This window comes from Pinus tabuliformis, chromosome X (genome assembly GCF_031772625.1).
Source record: "Pinus tabuliformis cultivar Carrire ecotype Pingquan chromosome X, CPIR1, whole genome shotgun sequence".
Lineage (NCBI taxonomy): Eukaryota > Viridiplantae > Streptophyta > Pinopsida > Pinales > Pinaceae > Pinus > Pinus tabuliformis.
Window position 1 is genome coordinate 1,100,016,851 of NC_142308.1, and position 24,463 is coordinate 1,100,041,313.

Consider the following 24,463-nt stretch of genomic DNA (forward strand, 5'->3'; position numbering starts at 1 on the left):
TGAAATCTTAAGAGCATGAATTCAAATAAATAGGCCTAATCTATATTGTAAAAATGCATGCCCTAATTGGTGTTTATTCTTTCTCAACCATTGATTTAGAACCTAGTAGTCATGATTCAATCCTAAGGGACCAAAAGCAATCATTTTGAGCAAATATGGGAAAGTATATACACGCTCGAAGAGTACTACAGGAAACTACAAGATGTTATAGATTTACTACAGGAAATTATAATTCATTGAATGACCAAGAAAATCAAATCCAAATTGGATGGGACAAATTTCTTTATTGACTAGGATATCTTATGTCTCCATCCCAAGGATAATCGTTGAAAAAGACCTATGTTAACCCATGCTAAAAAATAGTTGAAAATTACTAGTCTTTAAATCTAGAAATTTGAGAACTAATGAGCTAATAAATGTATCAAATTCCTAAACTAATCAAGTGTAGATGCAATGGGGTAAATTTTTTTGTTAACTAGAATGCTTTTTTTATCTAATGTAAGTGGAATATTGATTGAAGCCCATTATCATGCTCTAAAGAATAACAAAAATTTACTATTATTGTCCGCAAGGGACTTCCATAAATCTAGATTTGGGAATAAGCAAACTAATACAAGTATCTCAATGATTAAAATGACCTTCCAAATATGTTCCAATGATTAAACGATTCTTTTTATGTTACAAAATTTGACCATTTAACCCAATCCTACAACAAGAAATCACTAACACTAAATGTAGAAATAGAAAAGAGATAAGAACAAGAGATGCATGTGAATAAGAATTGAAAGAAAGAAGAGTAAATGATAAAAATGGGCTTTGAGGCTCCTGGGATGGCCAAGCCCAAGGAAAATTATATTCCTATGAAGGAGACCAAGATTTAGAAGTTGAACATGACACAAATCTTCTTTATTTCCATCGATACTATTACATCCCTGCAAGAAATCATTGTGGAGTTGCAAAAATATGAGTTCTCTCGACAAGAAGACTATGAAAAATCCACCGCTACAGGAAAATTCCACTTGGTACTTATACAAAATTATTCAAAGGAATTTCCCATGAAAGGAGGAATATTTCCCCACCAAAATCCCTGAAATAGTGGATCTGGCTCCCAATACTAGGAATGTGCATTAAATGACAAGGAACACATTCCTAGATTTTCTCAATCACTGGAGCTCCAGAATCTCTGTAATAATTTCATAATATATTCTTGATTTATTATTTAATATTGATCCTCATGTAGTAGGGATCAAGTCCCTAAATTATCTCCTCCTCCAAATCTTTATAATCTACCCAATATTCTCACAATATTCCAAAAAAATAAAATAATATTAGGCACAAATATGAAATTATCCATAAACCTTCCTAATGAACATATTAAATTATAAAATAAAGTATCTAGGTTTAATGTGCTAAAGGATGGTCATATGGGCCTTAATTTATGTCTAATTTGGAGGCCCATCACCATCCTTCTATTTCTTCTTTCATTTATCACCAAATCCCCTCTTCGATGCAAGCCTTCTATCCCTAAAAATGGAACCATTTGTTCATATACAAAGGTGACCTGGGCTTCATAGTGAAGCCATCAAAATCCCCTCTAACACTGGCATTTTCAACACTTGTCAGCAAGTGAGATATCACCTATGTTATTATGATGGGTTTGCAAGAACCTTTGTAGGTTTTCCAAGGGAAATGTTGAAATAGAGATTACCTTGTTTTTCAATAACCCACCATCAACTATAGTATTCACTAAATGTCACATTTATCCCCATTGAGAAATTTTGTATTTGAACACCTTTACAAAATGAGTTCAAACATTCCCACTACACTATGACATACATTATAAAGTAAGAACAAAATTTCTAACTAACAAGGTAACCATTCAATGGGATTTCATTATACAAATGAAAAACTAAATCTGAAAAAGCATAGGGTAACATAAATTTTCTCATACACACTTGATTATACACATTATTCCTCAACTGCAAATTATCAACCCATAATATTCACAAAAACTATTTGTACAAAATTAATATACCATGGATCCATGAGAAACTAGCACAAAGCCTTTGGATACTTCATATTAATAGAAAATAACATTAATACACATTACAATGTTCTATCATACACCCAAATGAAAGAAATAAGACCATCATTGTCCATGTTTTATTAGCCAACAACCCCAAGTACAATAAATTTTCATGAAAGTATCAAAGAAAAATAGCATTAAAATAAATACATTTAGCTTAGAATGGTATACATAGAACCATCATCAAACTAACAATAAGCTAATAATAAACTAAAAGAAGAACAATAGCAGTAGAAAATAAATAGAATAGAACCATACACAATCAATATTAGCTCTTTATATAGCTTCAATTTAAAAATCATGCTCGGGGAAATATTTGGCTATCTCACCTAGCCAACTCACCATGATGAGTTCTTCATGTTCGTGTTGAGCCACGATTGACTACTTCACCATTCTGGGACAAATCACAAAAACAACTTACTCAAAAATAAATAACTCATATAGGTGGGGAGAGTAATATTAACCACCACAACTTTTTCTTATGTCACATTCTTCATGGCTTCGATTGCACATTTGCATATTTTGTTGCACATATACATAGTACGACTTCCTACTTCTATGTTATGCATGGTGTCCACTAGCCTCTGCTATGTGTGGCATTCCTTATTTCCTCCTTACCACACAGTTTATCCATACATAACCAAAACTTCAAAGTTTCCTCCTTTTTCCCGCTTGGAATCAACAAGAATGTACTCAACATAATAACATGGTAGAGAAACACAAATAACTTGAAATAATATCAAAATATTATGCACCATCTTGATTTCCTTCCCTACCAATATTCTTCTCAATGTTTGTCTTACTGTCATCAAACATACTAGAAATGAGGACATTGATGACCGTAAATTATTGATGACCTTGTTTCAAAGTTAGGAAACTAATGACATCTTGATCAAAGGATTTATATGCATTCCTTCTCTTCCCAACTATGCTAGAAGAACCCCTCATCACCATGACCAATGAACCATGTGGAATAGGATTGGAGTGACTATCTCTGTTATGTTAATTTTTTATTAGTTCTGTGTTGTTATTTTCTTTGATAATTAAATTTCTTCATTTACACATTAAATTCACCCCATAATATCATAACATTATTCATATTTATATCCTTATTTAACAACATATACAACTATAAAGAAATAAAAATATCATCATCATCAATGTAATAGAACATACGGGAAGAACAGAAGAAACGAATTCACACATGGAGACACCAGGATAGGTTAGAGACCAAGGAAAGACCCACCATGGGGAAAACCATTTCAAATTTTTCTTCTTATTAAATTTTCATTGAATGATTCAAAAAAAGAGAGTACGATGATCCATATCTTCATCCATGCAACTATCCATTAAAATAAATTAAAAAATATCCACGAGATGAACCCAGTATTGTTAATACTCAACACCTTGCATCAAATGCCTAAAATCAATTGTCACTATTTGTGGGCAACTGTCGAACCCTGTGGTAAATGTGTCAAAACTTCGATCAATACAAAAATGCAACTTTAGGTCCCAATCACAGGGAATAAGTGGGCAAGCGAGTGACTAGGAGATTTTAGTCACTCCCTTGAGCCTGCAAGCTAGTGATGAGTCAAATATGTCCCTTTGCAAGCCTGTGGCTGATAAATAAAACCTTAGAAAAACATGTGTGAGCTTCAAACCTCACAATTTCACTTTTATGTGAACCCATTTCTTCGAGGACCTACCTTTGACCTGTGCAAGCCAAAAAAAGAAATAGAATAGAAGAATGATCCATGAGTACATCCAAATGAGGTGGAAGTCACTTGTATTTCTAGCCTTCCAAGGGTGGCCAATTTTCTTTAGGGCTGACTTGATCAAATATGCACATGTGGGTTTATAATCCAAAAATACACTTTCCCTTATCCAAATTTGATGATATTTAGGTCTATTTTGGTTCTCTCAAAAAGATGAATTTAATGCAACTATAATATAAATCAAATGAGCTATATAATGTGGAATTTCCCCTTAGTTTCAAATTTTAACACTCCCCCTCAACTAGGGAGAATTTCACCTACATCATGTCATGTGTATCCTATCATCAAATCATATCCAATCTCAAGTATGTCATCATCATGTATCTTCATTGTTCATATCGATTCATCTCTTCATTATTCCTACTTATATCTTGATTGTTCCTACTCATATGTTGAACATTCTCAAATCTAAAAGAAGAAAAATTTGACATCGAAGTGGAGTTCAATCTAACACCCTTTATCCATTAGAGAAACACTGCTACCACCCAAAATCTCTACTAGAAGGGATCCCGATGCCACAACTTGGAAAACATCAGCGAGGAGAAAAATCTATGACCCACATCAACATCAAAGAGCTTATCTCAATCCAAAACAACGTCAAAGAGCTTAATCTCAACCCACAATCTCATGGGCGAGCTAAAAATATAGAACTCCATATCGAGCAATAGGTGATATAGGGGAGCACATCTCAACCCATCCTATTGCCTGTCGATATTCTCGATAATTACCCTCAAGAGTCATATCATAGAACACCTGCATCATAATCCAAGCTTGGGAAAGATACCCGACTTACCAAAAGGTAAGGATCACATGCCCCAATCCTCCTCAACCCATTGGCTAGACAAGGAGCGACAATCGCAACAAGCCTTCCTTATGGGTATGATGCCAGCCGTGTTGACATTATGATACATATGTTGTACTTGATGGCAACCCACTCATCTCAGATAATAAATTATAGTGTAGAGAAAAGTTCACACACTTATATGCAGAGAAAAGTTTATTTCATGTAGAGAAAAGTTCACGCACTTTTATGCAGAGAAAAGTTTATTTCATGTAGAGAAAAGTTCACGCACTTTTATGCAGAGAAAAGTTTATTTGATGTAGAGAAAAAGTTCGCGCACTTTCATGCAAGGAAAAGTGCGTATATGTTGGAGAACTTACCTATGGTCCATGGTAGTTAGTCCTTGGTATTTGAACCTATGAGGAAAAGCGCATATATGTTGGAGAACTTACCTTTGGTCCATGGTAGTTAGTCCTTGGTATTTGAACCTATGAGGAAAAGCGCGTATATGTTGGAGAATTTACCTTTGGTCCATGGTAGTTAGTCCTTGGTATTTGAACCTATGGTTTTGGACCATGGTACGCACTTTCATGCAAGGAAAGGCGCGTATATGTTGGAGAACTTACCTTTGGTCCATGGTAGTTAGTCCTTGGTATTTGAACCTATGGTTTTGGACCATGGTACCTCGTCAAAAGTGTTGATCTCACGCACTTTCATGGTTGGTTCATGGTATTAGTCCGAAAGTTTTTGATCATATGGTTTTGGCCCGTGGTATTGCATCCAAAAGTGTTGATCTCACACACTTTCATGGTTGGATCATGGTATTAGTCCAACAATTTTTTGATCCTATGGTTTTGGCCCATGGTATTGTGAAAGGCCTAAGACTATAAAAGAGGAAGGAGATCATTTGGCAAAGCATCTTCTGAATTATCGAATATCTGATAAAGTGCTAGATCTGGAATATTGTGATTGGGTTTTGGTACAGATCTGGATCTGAATGAAGAATGAACCTGAGCGTAAGGAGAAGGATAAGTTCTATTGATGGGTCAAAATCTTAAGGCTGGAATAGTGGTATCTCTATATGATTTTGATCTGTGATATGTGGCATACACTTGATCTATAAATCTAATAATCTGGGTCTGAATTATTGATGCATGTTTTATTTTACACATGTTATGATTTGGGTATGTCTGATGTAACAACTGCAAAGTTATAAGGAAATATTTGCAGATCTGTATGCGGGTTGGCTTTGGTGAAATCAGAGATTGAGGATGCAAGTGCAGTTGATGGGTTTTTGATGTTCTTAGATCCAGTTTGAAAATTTATGAAAAGTGGTCCTTGAAAGAAAAGAAGTAGGGGGTTGTAGCTCCCTTCCAGGAGAGACTGGAAAACAAGAGAGTTGTAGCTCTCTGCACGTTGCAGCCTACGTACTGGTAAAGGACTGCACCAGTACAAAACCATTGTAAAAGGAGTTTCTAATTTGAAATAAGATAGAGACATATTGCAGCAGGTGGTTTTCATCCACATTGGGTTTCCACCTTACATCTTGTGTTCTTTGGTGTGACTATCTGGTTTCTTTGTTCATTATTTTATAGTACTGACATGCAAAAATAATTCAAAGAATAAATAAGGAAGATTTATTAAAAGAACTTGATAATACTGATTCACCCCCCCTCTCAGTATTATTTCCAACAATTGGTATCAGAGCAGGTCCTTCAGAGAAGCTTGATCGCTTGAAGGAAGATCATTCATCATGAGCAACTACGAGAGGGAAGCATCAATCAGGCCACCAATTTTTGATCGGACAAACTTCAATTATTGGAAGGTAAGAGTTACTGCCTATCTTCAATCTCTTGGTACAAAAGTTTGGGATATCATAGATACAGGCTACACTTTTCCTTCAGCTACTCCTACAGATACGACTGAAAAGAAGAAATATGAAACAAATGCTAAAGCAGTCAATACTCTGCTGGGATACTTATCTCAAATAGAATTCATGAAGGTTATGCAATATAAATCCGCAAAAGAAATATGGGACAAGATTGTCTTGAGCTACGAAGGAGATGAACAGGTAAAGCGTGCTAAACTTCAAACCCTCAGGATTCAGTATGAGAATCTCAGAATGTATAATGATAAAAGTGTGGCTAACTATTTCCTTCGGGTAGATGAGATTGTTAATTGCATGAGAAACTTGGGTGAAGAAATAAAATAGGCTATTGTGGTTGAAAAAGTTCTAAGATCATTGTCCCCCAAGTTTGAATCTAAAGTGTCTGCAATAGAAGAAAAGGAAAATATACGAATTCTTACTATGTCTCAGCTACACGGAATTCTAACTGCTTATGAAATGAGAAAGGGAGGTCCATCAGACAGAAGAGAAGCTGCTTTCAAGGCTTCAGGCAAAGGAGACTATTATGAAGCAAGTCACGTGCCAGAAGAAGAAGAAGAAGAATCAAATTTTGTCAGAAATTTTCAAAGGGGAACTAGAAGGTTCAGAGGTAAGTTACCTTTTAAATGCTTTTCTTGTGGAAGAGTAGGTCATTATGCTGCAAAATGTCCTCATAAGGATAAAGGAAAGGAACCTGCTAGATGGAACAAGAAACAGATTGCAAATAAGAAAAGCTACTACACTCATGAAGATAGTGATGGTCTATCAAATAGTGACGAAGATGAATGAGGTAATGACTATAAACTCTTAATGGCATTTGAAGATGATGATTACATGGATGCTATAGATGTGGATAGCTTTTGTGAAGAAATTTCTAGACTCAAGACATGTATAGAAGAAAAGAATAGGATCATTGATACTCTACAACTTCAAATTGATGAAAAAGAAAAATATCTTGAAAAGTTAGAAGGTGAAATTGTTGGTCTTAGAAAAGAGATTGAGAAAAAAAAGGCTATTAATCTTAAGTTTGTCAAAGGATCTGAAACTCTGGATGAGATCATCAATTTACAGCGTTCTCCTCTAAACAAGACAGGTCTGGGCTATAATGGAGAAACTTCTCAAGCATCCACCTCAAAGAGTTATCTTGATGCAGCAAGAAGGAATGAGCAATAGCACAATGGAGATCACCAAGTAAAGCAGGGACCAATTACAAACAAATACTATCAGGAAAATCAGGGGCAATCTGTCTTAAGGATGAACAAAAGCTACAACCAGCCACAGGTAAAATCCTCTCAATTTGCTTCAAGAATGAATGACAATAGAAATTACAATCGTTTGGCCGGAAGATTTGATAACCGCAGAAATTTCTTCAATGGACAATGCTTTTCTTGCCATAACTTTGGTCACAAAGCAGCTCAATGATTTGCATATAAAACGATCATGACTAGAGAAGCTCAAAAACAAAGAAGTATGATCGGGATAACAGAAAGGACCTATAACAACTTTTCGGTTCTTGAAAATGAAGTTGAATTTTCTATTTGCAATAAATTTGGTCATGAAGATTCTGAATGCAGGAGCAGGTTTCAGCAGACAAAGGAACAAGCCTCAAGCACCAAAACATGGAGAATAAAGGAACCACAAACAGAAAGATGTGGGATAGCATTTTATGCAGAGGGACAGGAAAATCTATGGTACATTGATAGTGGATGTTCGAAGCATATGACAGGTGATAAAGAAAAACTTGAATCATATTCTGCTCTAGAAAAAGGAAAGAAAGTTTCTTTTGGAAATGATACTCCTGCAACTATAAAAGGAAAAGGCACTGCTCAGTTAAAAGAAAAGGTCAAAGCTGGAAATGTTTTGTATGTTGATGGATTGAAACATAATCTTCTAAGTGTCAGCCAGATGTGTGATCAAAGAACTGATGTGATATTCAGATCAAATGGATGTCTTGTTCGTGATCTTGATACAGGTAAAACAGTGATCAAAGGTAAAAGAACTCCAAATAATATATACATATTTGAAGAAGGACAACAACAATGCTATCTGGGCAAGGATGATGAGCACTGGTTATGGCACTGGAGATTGGGGCATCTAAGCTTTTCACAAATAAGGAAAGCATGCAAATATCAGGCAGTTCGTGGTCTTCCAGATATCAAAGTTGCAGACAACACCATATGCAAATCATGTCAGTTTGGAAAGAAAACCAGAACTACCTTTCTGGAGAAGGAAGGATTAGCTAGCATGCCTCTTGAGCTAGTACATACAGATACACGTGGTCCATTCAGGAAAAGGACACCTCGAGGAGAATAATACTTGATATTATTCATTGACGATTTCTCCAGGTTTGTCTGGTTTGGACTTATGAAGCACAAAGATGAAGCATTCGAAAAATTCAAATCCTTTAAAGCCTTGGTTGAAAATGAACAGGATACAAAATTAAGTGCCTTAGATCCGACAGAGGTGGGGAGTTTACCTCAAATGAATTTTTCGATTTCTGCGAAGAACATGGGATAAGAAGAGAATTCTCTACAGCTAGAACTCCTCAGCAAAATAGAGTGGTGGAAAGCATGAACAGAACTGTCCAACAAATGGCTCGTGCTATGCTTGATGAGTCTGGAACTCCCGCAAGCAGCACATGCTGCGGTTATTATTCTCAACAAAACAAATGTCCGAGTGAACAACACTCAAACCCCTCATGAGCTCTGGTGTGGTGAGACTCCTTCGGTAAAGCACTTCAAAATCTTTGGGAGAAAATGCTATATTAAAAATACTGATGAGAAACTTGGCAAACATGAACCTAGAGCAGATGAAGGCATTCTTCTTGGTTATTCTCCACACAGCAATGCATACAAGTGCTACAATAAAAGACTTGGAAGAATTGTTGACAGCATTGATGTAGTGGTTGATGAGAAGGGATACATTCCTAGGCAAGTAAATCATGAAGATATCGAAGAAGATGAAGGCCATCCTCAAAGATAGAATGATGAAGAAGAAGAACCTCAAGAAGAAACAGAGGAGCAGATAAGGATAGAAGAGAAGACTCCATCCAGATATGTTCAGAAGAATCATCCAGAATCTCAGATTTTGGGACAGAAAGAAGCAGGTGTACAAACAAGAAGAACAATTGCAGAAGCTTCAAGCTATTTGGCATTACTCTCCTCCACTGAACCACAAAATGTGAAAGAGGCATGCAAAGATGAATGTTGGGTCAAAGCAATGGATGAACAACTTGAGCAGATCGAAAAGAACAACACTTGGGAGCTGGTTCCTAGACCAAAGGATAAGAACGTTATAGGGACAAAATGGGTCTTCAAAAATAAATTGAATGAAAATGGAGAAGTAATTAGAAACAAGGCCGAACTTGTTTGTAAAGGGTATGCGCAGCAAGAAGGAATAGATTTTGAAGAAACCTTTGCTCCTGTTGCAAGACTTGAGGCCATCCAAATGTTCCTTGCTTTCTCAAGCTTTCAAAACTTCAAAGTATTTCAAATGGACGTGAAATCAGCCTTTCTGAATGGAGACTTGGAAGAAGAAGTATACATTGAGCAGCCAGATGGTTTCATTCTTGGAAATGATCCAAATCTTGTATGCAGATTGAAAAAGGCTCTCTATGGTCTCAAACAAGCTCCAAGGGCTTGGTACTATCGTTTGGACAAATATCTTCATCAACAAGGTTTTTCAAAAGGATCAGCAGACAGCAATCTTTATATAAAAGTTGAAAATGACAAATTGCTGATACTTGTTGTGTATGTAGATGACATTATCTTTGGCAGCAATGAAGAAGCTATGAGTCAAAGCTTTGCCTCGGTGATGCAGAAAGAATTCGAAATGTCCTTGCTGGGAGAATTGACATATTTTCTTGGTTTGCAAATCCAACAAAAAGAAGGAGGGATCTTTCTGTCTCAAACCAAGTATCTCAAGCAGATTTTGAAGAAATATGGCATGGAAGATGCAAAACCAGTATGTACACCCATGGTCACAGGATGTAGCCTCAATACAAATGATGAATCAGCAGCAGTGCATCAACCAACCTAGAGATCTATGATTGGAAGTCTACTTTATTTGACAGGTACCCGACCAGACATCATGCATGCAGTGGGAATAGTTGGAAGATTTCAAGCAAATCCGAAGGAAACTCATCTTCAGACAGTGAAGAGAATCTTTAAATATCTTCAAGGGACTCAAAATTATGGCTTATGGTATCCTAGAGATACAGATCTCACACTTCATGCTTATACAAATGCAGATTGGGCAGGAAGCGTGGATGACAGGAAGAGCACAAGTGGTGGTGCGTTCTTTATGGGCTCCAGATTGGTATCTTGGTTCAGCAAGAAACAGAGTTCGATTGCCTTGTCTATAGCTGAAGCAGAATATGTTGCTGCTGCATCTTGCTGCACTCAACTCCTTTGGATGATGCAGACCTTGCAGGACTTTCAAATCACTTGTACACCACCTATCCCCATCTTATGTGATAACACAAGTGCAATCAGTATTTCAAAGAACCCGGTCATGCATTCAAAGACCAAGCACATACCGATCAAGTATCATTTTCTTCGGGAACAAGTACTTGAACAAAAGGTCAAGTTGGAGTATGTTCCTTCTAAGGAACAAGTTGCTGATATACTCACCAAACCTTTGCCCAGGGAGACCTTTGAATACCTCTGGAAAAAGCTGGGGGTTGTTGATGCATAATATTGTTGTTGGTTGTACGCAAGGTTCATCTGAAGTATATGCGTACATGTGCTGGGTTGCGGATTGGTCAAAGATAGAATGGCACAGGTTCAGGGGGAGCATATCATGCATTGTTGGCATTATGGAGGAAGTACAGAAGGAGATCATGGATGATGGTCTGAATATTGCTGCAATACGTCTCTATCCCTTTCATGGTCATGCATTATGGTTCTTCTTTGCAGATCTGGTTTATAGTCAGGGGGAGCATGTTCTTAGGGGGAGCATAACCCTTTGCCCTTGATGTCAAAGGGGGAGAGTGATTGGTTGTTGTTGCCATCAAGTCCAAAGGGGGAGATTGTTGGCATTATGATACATATGTTGTACTTGATGGCAACCCACTCATCTCAGATAATAAATTATAGTGTAGAGAAAAGTTCACGCACTTATATGCAGAGAAACGTTTCTTTCATGTAGAGAAAAGTTCACGCACTTTTATGCAGAGAAAAGTTTATTTCATGTAGAGAAAATTTCACACACTTTTATGCAGAGAAAAGTTTATTTCATGTAGAGAAAAAGTTCACGCACTTTCATGCAAGGAAAAGCATGTATATGCTGGAGAACTTACCTTTGGTCCATGGTAGTTAGTCCTTGGTATTTGAACCTATGAGGAAAAGTGCGTATATGTTGGAGAAATTACCTTTGGTCCATGGTATTTAGTCCTTGGTATTTGAACCTATGAGGAAAAGCACGTATATGTTGGAGAATTTACCTTTGGTCCATGGTAGTTAGTCCTTGGTATTTGAACCTATGGTTTTGGACCATGGTACGCACTTTCATGCAAGGAAAAGCGCGTATATGTTGGAGAACTTACCTTTGGTCCATGGTAGTTAGTCCTTGGTATTTGAACCTATGGTTTTGGACCATGGTACCTCGTCAAAAGAGTTGATCTGACGCACTTTCATGGTTGGTTCATGGTATTAGTCCGAAAGTTTTAGATCCTATGGTTTTGGCCCGTGGTATTGCATCCAAAAGTGTTGATCTCACGCACTTTCATGGTTGGTTCATGGTATTAGTCCAACAGTTTTTTGATCCTATGGTTTTGGCCCGTGGTATTGTGAAAGGCCTAAGACTATAAAAGAGGAAGGATATCATTTGGCAAAGCATCTTCTGAATTATCGAATATCTGATAAAGTGCTAGATCTGGAATATTGTGATTGGGTTTTGGTACAGATCTGGATCTGAATGAAGAAGGAACCTGAGCGTAAGGAGAAGGATAAGTTCTATTGATGGGTCAAAATCTTAAGGCTGGAATAGTGGTATCTCTATATGATTTTGATCTGTGATATGTGGCATACGCTTGATCTATAAATCTAATAATCTGGGTCTGAATTATTGATGCATGTTTTATTTTACACATGTTATGATCTGGGTATGTCTGATGTAACAACTGCAAAGTTATAAGGAAATATTTGGAACATTAAATTCACCCCATAACATCATAACGTTATTCAAATTTATATCATTATTCAACATCATATGGAACTATGCAGAAATAATAATATCATCATCATCAATGCAGTAGAACATAAAGGAACAACTGAATAAAATAATTCACACAAGAGACAACAGGATTGGTTGAAGACTAAGGAAACACCCACTATGGGGAAACCCTTTCAAAATATTCTTCTTATTATATTGTCATTGAATTATTCAACAAAACGAAGTATAATGATTCATGTCTTCATCCATATGACTATCTAGTAAAATAAACTAAACAATATCCATGAGATGAACCCAACAATATTAATAATCAACACTCTACATCAGAAACCCAAAATCAAATGTAACTATTTGTGGTCAACTATTGAACCCTCTGGTCAATGAGCAATAACTTCGATCAATAGAAAAATGCAACATTAGGTACTAGTCAAAGGGAGGAAGTGGGAATGTGAGCGACTAGGGTATTTCAATCGCTCAGTTGATCAATGATTCAAATATTTCCTTTGGTAAGCCTATGATTGAGAAACAAAACCCTAGAAAAATATGCACAAGCTTTGGACCCTACAATTTCACCTTAGTCTAAACCCATTTATCTATGGACCTGCCTGAGACCTATGTGATCCAAAAACAAGAAAGAGAATAGAATAATTATCCATTATTATTTCCAAATAAGTTTGATTCCACTTGTACTTATAGCCTTCCAAGGGTGTCCAATTTCCTTTAGGGCCAACCTGATCAAATATGCACATGTTGGCTCATAACTCAAAAGTGGACTTTCCCTTGTGCAAATTTGATGATATTTAGGTTGATTTTGGTCCTTTTTGAAAGAGGAATTCAGTGCACTCATAATCTCCATAAACTGAGCTATTGAAAGTGGAATTTGGCCCTATTTTCCAATTTTAGTAGGTTATTGTTATGGTACAATAGGATGTGGGAGTGGTGCATCAAAGAATGAAGAACGTACATGAACATGGTTAGCAATGGGAGGCTTGTAGTGATCTAAATTATTGGGAATATTTTTTTATTTCTTTGAAAATGAAGAAGGTCATGAATGATTCTACTAAAAATATTTCCACATTTTTCATACTATTATTAGATGTCTATATTCAAAAGAAACTCTTCAATAAAATGCAAATATGTTTGTAACCTATTGTTTTCATCTATTCATGGTCACCATATAATAAAATAGATTCCTTTGGAATCCTTGAATTTGTGTCAAGGTAAACACATATCCAATTAAATGTATTGACAACCATGATATGAATTCATGAAGGAAAAGATAAAATACAAATATGATCCAAAAACACAAATATACAATGAAGCTTGAATTTAATTAGTAAATGGAAAATGTTAAAATTGTATACATGGAAAATGAATACTAGCTTGAAGGCCAATATCTTATCTTTGAGAAGAAATGTGATGGGTATGCACCTTCCTAAACTATGTTGCAGTCACGAGGCTCATAGGTATTTTCATCATAAATAAATAATGAGAAACCCTAAACATCCAAAATCCTAACCCTGAGAGATGAAGTTCCAAAAATTTATTGGCCTCAATGGCATGAGTTAGAACGTTAGCTTCCTAAGGTTGTAACTTTGGCATATGATCTTCATTTGTCCTACATGATAGTGTTAGAAATTAAATAACACAGTAATGGAACACATAAAATATTATATAAAAAAAACAAGCAAAGAAAAACATAAATAAGAGAGACACAAATATATGTGGTTCACCCAATTTGGGGTACATCCATGGAGATGAGACCAGACCTTCCTTTTATGTTATACAAAAAATTGAAGGGGTACAACTTATAGTACATGAATCTCTCTCTTTCTTATATAGAATAATAGAAATTTGTATTACAATTCCCTCATATAAATTTAGGCTTTCTTTCTAGGGAAAAAACACTAAATTAACATAACCTATACTATCAAATATTCTGCCTAATCAATGACATAGATTGACTACAAAATTACAATATTTTAAATGGAAAATTATCTCTAAATTTTCACTTTGAGGGTTCTAGCCCCAAACCCCCACTAGGGGGTGGGAGGGGGGGGCTCCAAAGAATTATTGTCACCCCTCCCCTAGACTCCCCTAGTACTGCTCCTAGTGGGCATCAACTTCCCCCACACTACCTAAGGGGTGGGATGCAAACGCGGTTGAATCAAGACCAATGAATTAGGGAAATAATCAAACTACAAAACCAATATATATCCCATTAGAAAGGAATATCTAAGGAGTGAAATTTCCAACTACCAATAAATTATATGAGTAGAGTAAGCTTGTTTCACTAAAACTTATTTCTTAGGGCCTCAAAAAGGCTCTAGAAGTTGAGGACCTAAAGAATTTCGAAAACAAAAGATTTGATAAAATGGGAGAATTATGTTGGGAGGTAGTGGAATAGGTGGGTTTCCTCCAACAACCACTTGGATCAATCCTCCCCCTTTAGGAAGCAGTGATAAGCATTGCATTTATTTCCTCCATGAGATGGGAAACTTCTGTTGAAATTCACCCCTGGTGAGCCACTTGACTATCTAGGTCCATATAATAGTGGCTAAATATTTTGGTGGGCCCCTACAAGGCATTATTTCTACAAATAAAACCAAACCTTGTCTCCCACTTGAAACTTGTGTTGCACCTAATCTTGGTTATGGCATAGTTTATAATTAGTGAACTATATTCTTGCAAAATCTCATCAAACTACTAGCGAATCTCTTAAATTATTTCAATAATTTTGGTAGCCATTTCGGCTCTAAATTTAACATGTGAAAATTATACTTAGGTAGTTGCAAAGGGAAATGCCATATCAATGGGACTTAATTGTTGAAATCCCAAATCGACCTGAAAGACGCTATGACTAACTAAGCTATGGAGAGATATTTTGTAGCTATGTTGAACATAGGGGATACTCACATCCCATGTGTGTTGATTCTTGGAGTTTTACATGCACAAAATGTGCATGATCATCTTGTTGACGACCCCCATTTGACCATCGATTGTGGGGTGGAAATGTTGATTTAGTGACTTTGGTGTTGAACATTGACCAAAGGCTAGACAAAAATGATCTTAGGAACATATTACATCAATTTATATGACTATTTGTGGGATCCCGTAATTTACCCACACCCATTCAATGAAGATATTTGTAGTGACTTCTCCTATGATACTCATTTTGTAGGTAGACACGATGACCATCTTAGAAAATTTATGAAAAGCCACAAAAACACAATCATTATGATGATTGATAGAAGGAAGTCTAGACATATACTTCATTAATATGGGTTCAAAAGGATTATTATGAGTAGGTAGAGAGGTGTATAAGCCTTGCTTCTTAATGGTTGAATTTCCAATGGCATAGGTATTGCAGAACCAGATATACTTGCAAACATCATGTTAAAGATTTGGCTAATAAAATAATTCTATAACAATACCATAATCTTATTCACACTAAATTACCCTGTTACATGATTGTAATGTGCCTCCCATATCGTCTTGGCACACCTTCTTAACAGAACAAAATGGTGTCCTAGGTAGAACACAAGTGCATCCTTGAGGTGGAAGTCTGGAACTTTATTTCTTTCCATCAACATCTTGTAAGTGGCAATGAACTCATAATAATTTTTTTATATTTGTGGCCATCTAGATGACTCATGCCAATATTATTTGACAACGATGGTTAGTTCCACGACCACGGGCCAACTACGGTGATCTATAACATGGTTGGTCCTACCCTTGTTGTATTTAATTTTCAAATGAAATTTTTGCAAATATGTGGTCCATTTATAATGGTGGTGATTTTGAAACTTCCCTTATGTCTACATAAACTGAATAGGTTAGTGATCTACGTGGATGATCATCTCCTACCCTAGAATATAATGTTTCCATTGTTGGAAAGCCTACGCGATGGAATATGTTTACTTATCATAGCTGGGGTATCTCCAGATAGTATCAAAGAATGTCTTGATATGATAATCCATTGAATGTCCTTGTGGTATGAGGACTACACTAATAACATAATCATAGGCATATTTATCAATCTCAATTGGTTGTTATAGGTTAGGTAGGATGAGGACTAGTGTAGAGTAAAGGAAGTTTTTCCATTCATTGGATTCCTTTTGTCATGAATTGGACAAAAAAATATTTTCTTTTGCTCCACCCATGTTAACTTGACTTAAGTGCCAAGAAATATAACAAAACCCCAATAGAAATATTCAATATAAATTAGCAAGGACCAAGAAGCTATGAATCTATGTTAAATATGTCGGGGTTGGCCAATCCCAAATGACTTGGATCATAGCTACATCCACATGCACGCCTTTCTCATCAATAATGTAACTTAGATATTGGACCTTATACACATTGATGGAGGATTTTTCCAAGTTAGAAAATAGCTTGTGTTGTTGTCAATTATGAAGGACCTATTGAATATGTTACAAGTCCTCTACCTAAGTCTTACTAAATATGGCATCCAAATATAAAAACATAAAAGTGTTGGTGAAAGGTTGCAATGTGCTATCCATCATCCTTATGAAAGTTGTTTGGACATTCATTAGAGTGAAGGGAATGACCAACCATTTAAAAATACCCTATTTATACTTGGAATTGGTATTCCACACATTAGTTGGTTCTATGGGAACTTGGTGATAGCCATAATTTAGAACAATATTTTTGAAGTACTTGAATCCCTTAAAATGTTCAAGAATGTCATATATCTTTGGAATTTAGTAACTGTTATGGACTATGATTTTTTGTAGAGCCCAATAATATATGCAGAGTCTCCAAGTTCCATCCTTCTTCTGCAAAAGTATAATTGAGCTCCCACTAGGTGAGAAACTCGATCAAATATGCCCCTTTTATAGAAGTTCTTGGATCTGTCACTTGATTTCCTCATTTTCCATAAGATATCAAATGTAGATCATCCCTATTAGGAAAAGGTGCAGCATGGGTTAGATTGATTGAATGCTTCACCTAACAATCCAAAGGTATCCTTGTGGGTGAGTAGAATATGTCCTTGTACTCTTTCATGAACTTATCCACTTTTCTCTGTTGCATGATGGAGTCTTACATGGAGGACACTGATGTGGCCATGATATTCTCCATACTTTGAGAGTGAAAAAAGAAGAAGACAATTTTCCTAATCTATGAGATGTTCTTACTACATTACTTAGTAGAGATCAAAAAGATGGTAATAGGCCGGGATACCTTTGGTAACCTATATAGTTTTATTCGCAAAGTAAAAATAACACTCTCAGTTCTAGAATCATAGATAACATGATATTTCCATAAGTATCGTTGACCTAACAAAACATCACAAACTTCAAGGGGAGAAACATCATGTAATACCTCATCCATGAAATGCTTGATGTTGTAGGGTAGGTGGCACTGTTGGCTGACACAGAGCTCTCACCATTGGTGGAGCCACCTAATGGTGTATGGTTGTAGGTAAGGTGTTGTCAATAGGCCCAACCATTTAATGATATCTACTAAGATGAGGTTCTTCCAACTTCCACTATTGAAAATGAATCATAGTGAAGCACCCTTCACCACATTTGTGTGTAAAAGATACACTCACCTCACTCTATGTATTTGAGTTCACTTTTTTGGGTCATGGTGGTGGAAATAGTAGCACTAGATTCTACATCATTTTTTTCCCCTTTTCTAGCTCTAGTTCAGAGTCAAAACCCATATCTGACTCTAAATATTTTACCTAAGCCACGAATGACTTCTTTCCATGACATTAATTTGTGTTATGAGTGGGGATATTATGAAACTCACACCACTTTCCTGTGTCTTTCTTCATCTTCCAATCACCATTATTTGTTTGTATGTTTGATGGGTTGTCCTAGGGTGGTGCACCCTAGCTCTATCCTTTGCTATATGGTTTGGGAATTCCTTTGCCCTGCTTCTTCTATGAGTGATTTGTAGATCCAAAGTCTCACTTCTTTTGTTTAATTTTTTTTTTCTCAATTTTAACATCACATCAATATGTTTCACAAAGTGAGGAAATGTTCAAAAAATCCATTTCTGTGTAGAAAACCAAGTAATCAAGCAATAGATGTCAACCAAAGTCCTTGATACCCATATTGGTACAAAAGGTATGAAATGTGTTTGTGAACTCAAGCATTAATTGGTCCCTTTCCTACCATAGTGTGGTTCATCTCATGTAATAGTGTTTTTAGCTTCCAATGTAGCTCGTACAGATAATTCCAAGTTAGGGAATCAGTGCCTAGGCATTTGATCTTGTATATAATAAGGTTTTTCATGAAGAAAATTATCATGTAATGAATCTTTAAGTCAAATAATTAATTTTTCAAACTAGTAGAATATGTCTTGAATATCCATAGTCTCAAATGCTAAATAATGACAATTGAAAGAAAAAAATGAACCAACTTCATGATCATTCCTAGATTCTAGAGCTAATGACTCAGTATAGAACTACTTTAAATGATTCAAGTGAAAGGGATGTAATAGTATTGATCATAAATACCACAAATGTAATGATTCTACTCGTATAATATAGAAGGTGTGATTGAAACGAACTATAATTTTCACAATTCCATCTAACTTACACAAAGTTAAACTCTATCCAAAGATGAATTATACATTTTTTGGGGAATAAAACTTAGTCGGGTTCCAAAATACTACTAATAATTAACAAGGTGATGAAAAGATAACACAAATAATTGAAGGAGGAAATATACTATAAATGCATTCAAGAACTAGAATCCTTATTGGTTAATGAAAATTCCTTACAAACTTCACAAAATTCTTGATACAAAAAATGTGATTACAAGCCAAAATTTGTGAACCCTTTCTCTTGGTTTTTCATGGTTTTTATACATTTGTTAGAAAAATAGTTTCATTAACTAACTTTTAACTGACTCCTAACTAGTTAATAACTGAAAATATTTCAGCTAATTAATAGTGAAATTAATTACATTAAATCCTATAACAAATGAAAAATATTAACCTTCTCACAATAGAAAGAGTTCCGTCATGGTTCCATTAAACTTATAATTTAAGATAATTCTTGTGTATTTCCAAAACATTTATTAAATCTCACCTTATATCCATCTCCCTAATAGCATGTCATTAAAATGGCCGCATCAACATCTTCTGCTAATGTTTGAGAGTTATTATTATTCCTACTCTCAATGGATTCTTCCCATCTCATGATATCTCTAATAGGGAACCAAAACTTTGACGCTTAGACCCACTTATGATTCCATATCCTAGTTAGAAAAGGAAAGGGAGGTGCATCCTATAGAGGTACTTCACAATGTTCTCATAGTTGGAGGTTATACATGTTGTTTATTTGTAAGATGACATATTAATCAATATCATAAGAAACATCCTTCTATAAGTAGGAAAAAATATTATTTATTTATGATACCATCACTATAAGTGTGCAAACCCTAAAACATGGCCAAGCAATAATCACCCATAAAATATATACTAAAACACAAAAGTTTGTAATTAGAAAAAGGTTTCCTCTTCCTTCTCCTAGAAAAATGTGCATGAACAAACTTACCATCAATTGTTAATATTGTGAAAACTACAAGGCTTGTACTTCATTACTAGAGGGATGACACTACCACCACTAGAGTATGGACAATGTTCCACTTGATCACTCTTGTCAAAATATGTAGTAGATTCATCAATAGAAAAAAAAAGAAAAAAAAAAGTTATAGATGGCTCCTTCATTCTCAAAAGTACCTTCCAAGATAAACAAATTAAAATATTGAACAACAAAAAATTAGTATTCCTTTTTATGATCCAATTAATGTTTCCTGCTTGCATTCCTCTTTCTCCTAAATTTACCTCTAGGGATCACCCCTTTTTCTGAATTTCTGTTTACCTTATCAATGTTTTCTAGATTAATCAAGCGCCCACTACGACTAATTTTCTAACTTCCATTAATGTAATTTTTTCCTAAATAATAAATTTATTTTGGATTTTGTGTCCCATAAGGGCCTTTTTCTTATGGTAAGAAAGGCATCACAATCCTCAACATCGAAAAATATCAAATATTTTGATCTTCTTGAAATACTTGGAATGGAATTATTCTCATAATCACCACAATTAGAAGAAAGTTTGTCTGACAGTGTCTCAAACTTATTAGAATTATCACTTGTCTCTCCATCATCTAGGCATTGTCTCTGCAACAAAAACCCTCCAAATTAAATTTTGAATTGTCCTTATGATATTATGATCTATCATTCCATAGTCACTGCATGATTTGTTGATGCTTCTCTAATTCCTTAATTTTTCTTGTGATATTCTAACCATCAAAGTTACTTTCTTACATATGCTTAGCCTTTGATGCATTCATAACCACACCACTTTCTAGCAAGCCCAGTAGCCATTGTCAACACTAGAAAGACACAAGCTATATAATTATTGATGATAGTGATTTTTTATATCCTATTGACAATGATTGTGTAGTGCCTAAGGACAATGATTGTGAAATTCCTTGTGGATGATGGCTATGTAGTGCTGAAAGGTAATGTTTTTGAAATCTCTAGTGACAATGATCATGTAGTTCTTAGAGACAAAGACAATGCAATCTCTTGGGACAATAAGTGCACAATTACAATTGACAATCTCTCTCACTCTTAGTTGTAATTATATCATCATTTGAGTGAATTTTCTCAACTGCCGCTTTTCCACACCTCCACTCTCACAAGTGTCATTTCCACTTTCGCTACTGTCATTTTTTCTTGCTTTCACTTTAACAAGAGTAATTTTTTCATTTTCTTTTTCTCTAGCATGTCTCTTTCACTTTCTTTAGATTTTACAAGTGTCATTTTCAATCTTTCTCACAGTCACAAGTGTCACTTTTGATTATTTTAACTCCTCCATGTGTCTCACTTTGGTGCACTACTAGAGGTATCTCTATTGCACTGTCCTACATTAGATGATCATATAGATCATAAGAATATGCATTAGACATTCTCCCACAAGTTATTACACCCTTTGGCTACAGTTAACACGTGTTTTAACTTGAACTCTAAGTGTCGCAAAGCTACATTTTAACTGTCAAATTTAGAAATAAGTGTTTCTTTTCTATTGTTTCCAGGTATGCATGTTGCTTTTTGGTAATGTGCATTCCTTTGGATAGTTTTTATGTTATCTAAGTGTGATATCCCTATTTAAAGACTCATTTGAATATTTTGTTCTCTCTTGTCTCACTAGTCTCACACTTAGAAAGTTTTTTGAGCATTTCTTATCTTTACAACTTGTTAACCTTTCTCCATATTGGAACTACACACTGTACAATCTTAAGTCATTGTTAAGCATCATCTACCTCTTGGAATGTTGCACTGCATAGTCTTAGATGACAGTCTCCCTCAACTAGACACTAAGGAACCTTGATGTATGAACCATGACTTTGGTTGCCTATGCCTTTCAACTCCACAATACGTTGTCCTATATGTACTTAGATTGTGCATTACATAGTTGTAGTGGACAGTGGATCCTCCCTATGTAATTTTCATGCCTAACTGTGAAACCCCCTAAGTTTCCTCTTCAAGACTATGAATTAGGCAGTTATAGTGTGCAACATTACATACCTATCTTCCTAAATTTCCCAACTATGTGTAGAAATTTTGAATAATTTAACACATATTCAACAGAGATTATCCTGATCATGTACTATTGTGGAATACATACACAATACATAAGATCTTCTATGTTGATCATCAATATAGCAGCATCAATAACAATAAAACATTAAGAGAATTCACACATTAACACAGTATGTAACCCGGGGAAAGCATCTCGCTAAAAACCCCAACTATCTTTATATTAGTGATTGAGACCGTGTAACATTACAAAGTACAATGCTTATCACAAGCAATCCATTACTAGCTCCACCTGTTACACACAATACAGCTAAGATCTGATCTCCAAATCTATTCCACTGCTTGCCTGCCTCCACTGCTCAATACCTGCTCAAGAATGAATGATAATGGTTTACCAAACTCGTATTTCACCTCCAAAGAATCACTCACACTATGTAAGATGTGAGAAGAGGCTATAATACTGGGAAAATACATGAGAAAACTCATTGGCATACTCAATCCCTTGATTGTGCGAGATCTGATGCACAACTATAGTCACAACTGATAGCAATCTGATCCTCTAACACCTGTCCCTGTTGAACTGAACATGCACTGATATGCAACTGAGTTAACTGATGTATTATATAGTTGTATTATGAGTTAATAATTAGTTTAACAACTCATCATTAGTCTATTTGCAGTTAGACTAATTACAACTAGTTTAACCAAGTCAAACTGAACACAACTCCATCAACTCCATAATCAACTCCACCAAACTCAATTGATTGAGTTCTCACTGAAGTCATGCATGCAACAACTCAACGAACTTATAAGAAAAGCGTACTTCCTTCTGACAGCTGCATGGGCCACATCTGTAGCTCAAACTAAAGTTCTCCAAGAATAAGATCAAGTTTATAGTCCAAATATTATTATGAGACAATAATATTTGACTTTTCTATTTTGGACAACCAGTCTAAAAATAGACTTTGATCATTCCTATTGTGATCACTCCTGCTATGGTCACTCCTATTGTGATCACTCCTACTGTGGTCACTCCTGCTGTGATCATCCCTGCTGGGATCCAAAAATAGAACTTGTGCCATAATTTTCCTGTGGGCCCACTTAGTGAAGGCGACTCTCTTCACTAAGCTCCATCATCTTGTTGCAATCTCAACACTCCCTCTCGACAAGATATGGATTATCAGCAACCCCTATCCTGCCTCGGTGGTACTCTAAGTTTCTCCTGGTGAGAGCCTTCATCAGAATATCAGCATCCTGATCCTCCATTGGAATGTATGAAAGCAACATGATCCTCTGCTACACAAAATCTCTGATATGATGGTACCTGATGTCCTTGCTGCCATATACTTGGCCTCTTGAGCTCCCTGCACAATCTGCATCCATCTGTCTGTACCAAGATCCATATCTCGATGTGCCTCTCAAGTAGCGTAATACATGCTTGCCCACCTTCCGAAAGAGCTTGGTAGGCTTAACCATAGCTTTTGAAAGCTGGTTAACTGCATAGCATATATCGGGTCGTGTATGGACCAAATACATCAGCGACCCCACCAACTGTCGATAAACAGTGGCATCCACTTCTTCTCCCAAAGTGGCATCCTCGTTCCTCCAACCTCCAGAAAGAGGATTATCAATAAGCCTGCAGCCATGCATGTTGAACTTCTCCAGTATCTCCCGAGCATACTTACCCTGAGAAAAAAACCGTCCACCACTGTGCTGCCATATTTCCAATCCTAGGAAATAGTGAAGGAGGCCCAAGTCCTTCATCTCAAACTCTGTAGAAAGATCCTTCTTGCATGACAGTATCAACAGCTCATCACCCGTTAGAATCAAATCATCAACATACAGTACAATGATAAGCAACTTACCCTCCACAACAATCTGGTATAGGTTAGGATCCACCTCGCTCTTGGAGAATCCAAGTCCTGCGAAATAGTTGTCTATCTTGTGTACCAAGCACGTGGTGCTTGCTTCAACCCATACATCGCTCTCCTGAACCTGCACACATGCGACTCGCTGCTGAAGACCTCAAAGCCTTCGGGCTACTCAATGTACACCTCCTCCTCAATGACTCCATTAAGGAACGCAGTCTTCACATCCATCTGATGAATGTGCCATCCCATTTGTGCTAAGAGAGCAAGAATCGTCTGTATGGAAGAATACCTTGTGACAGGTGCA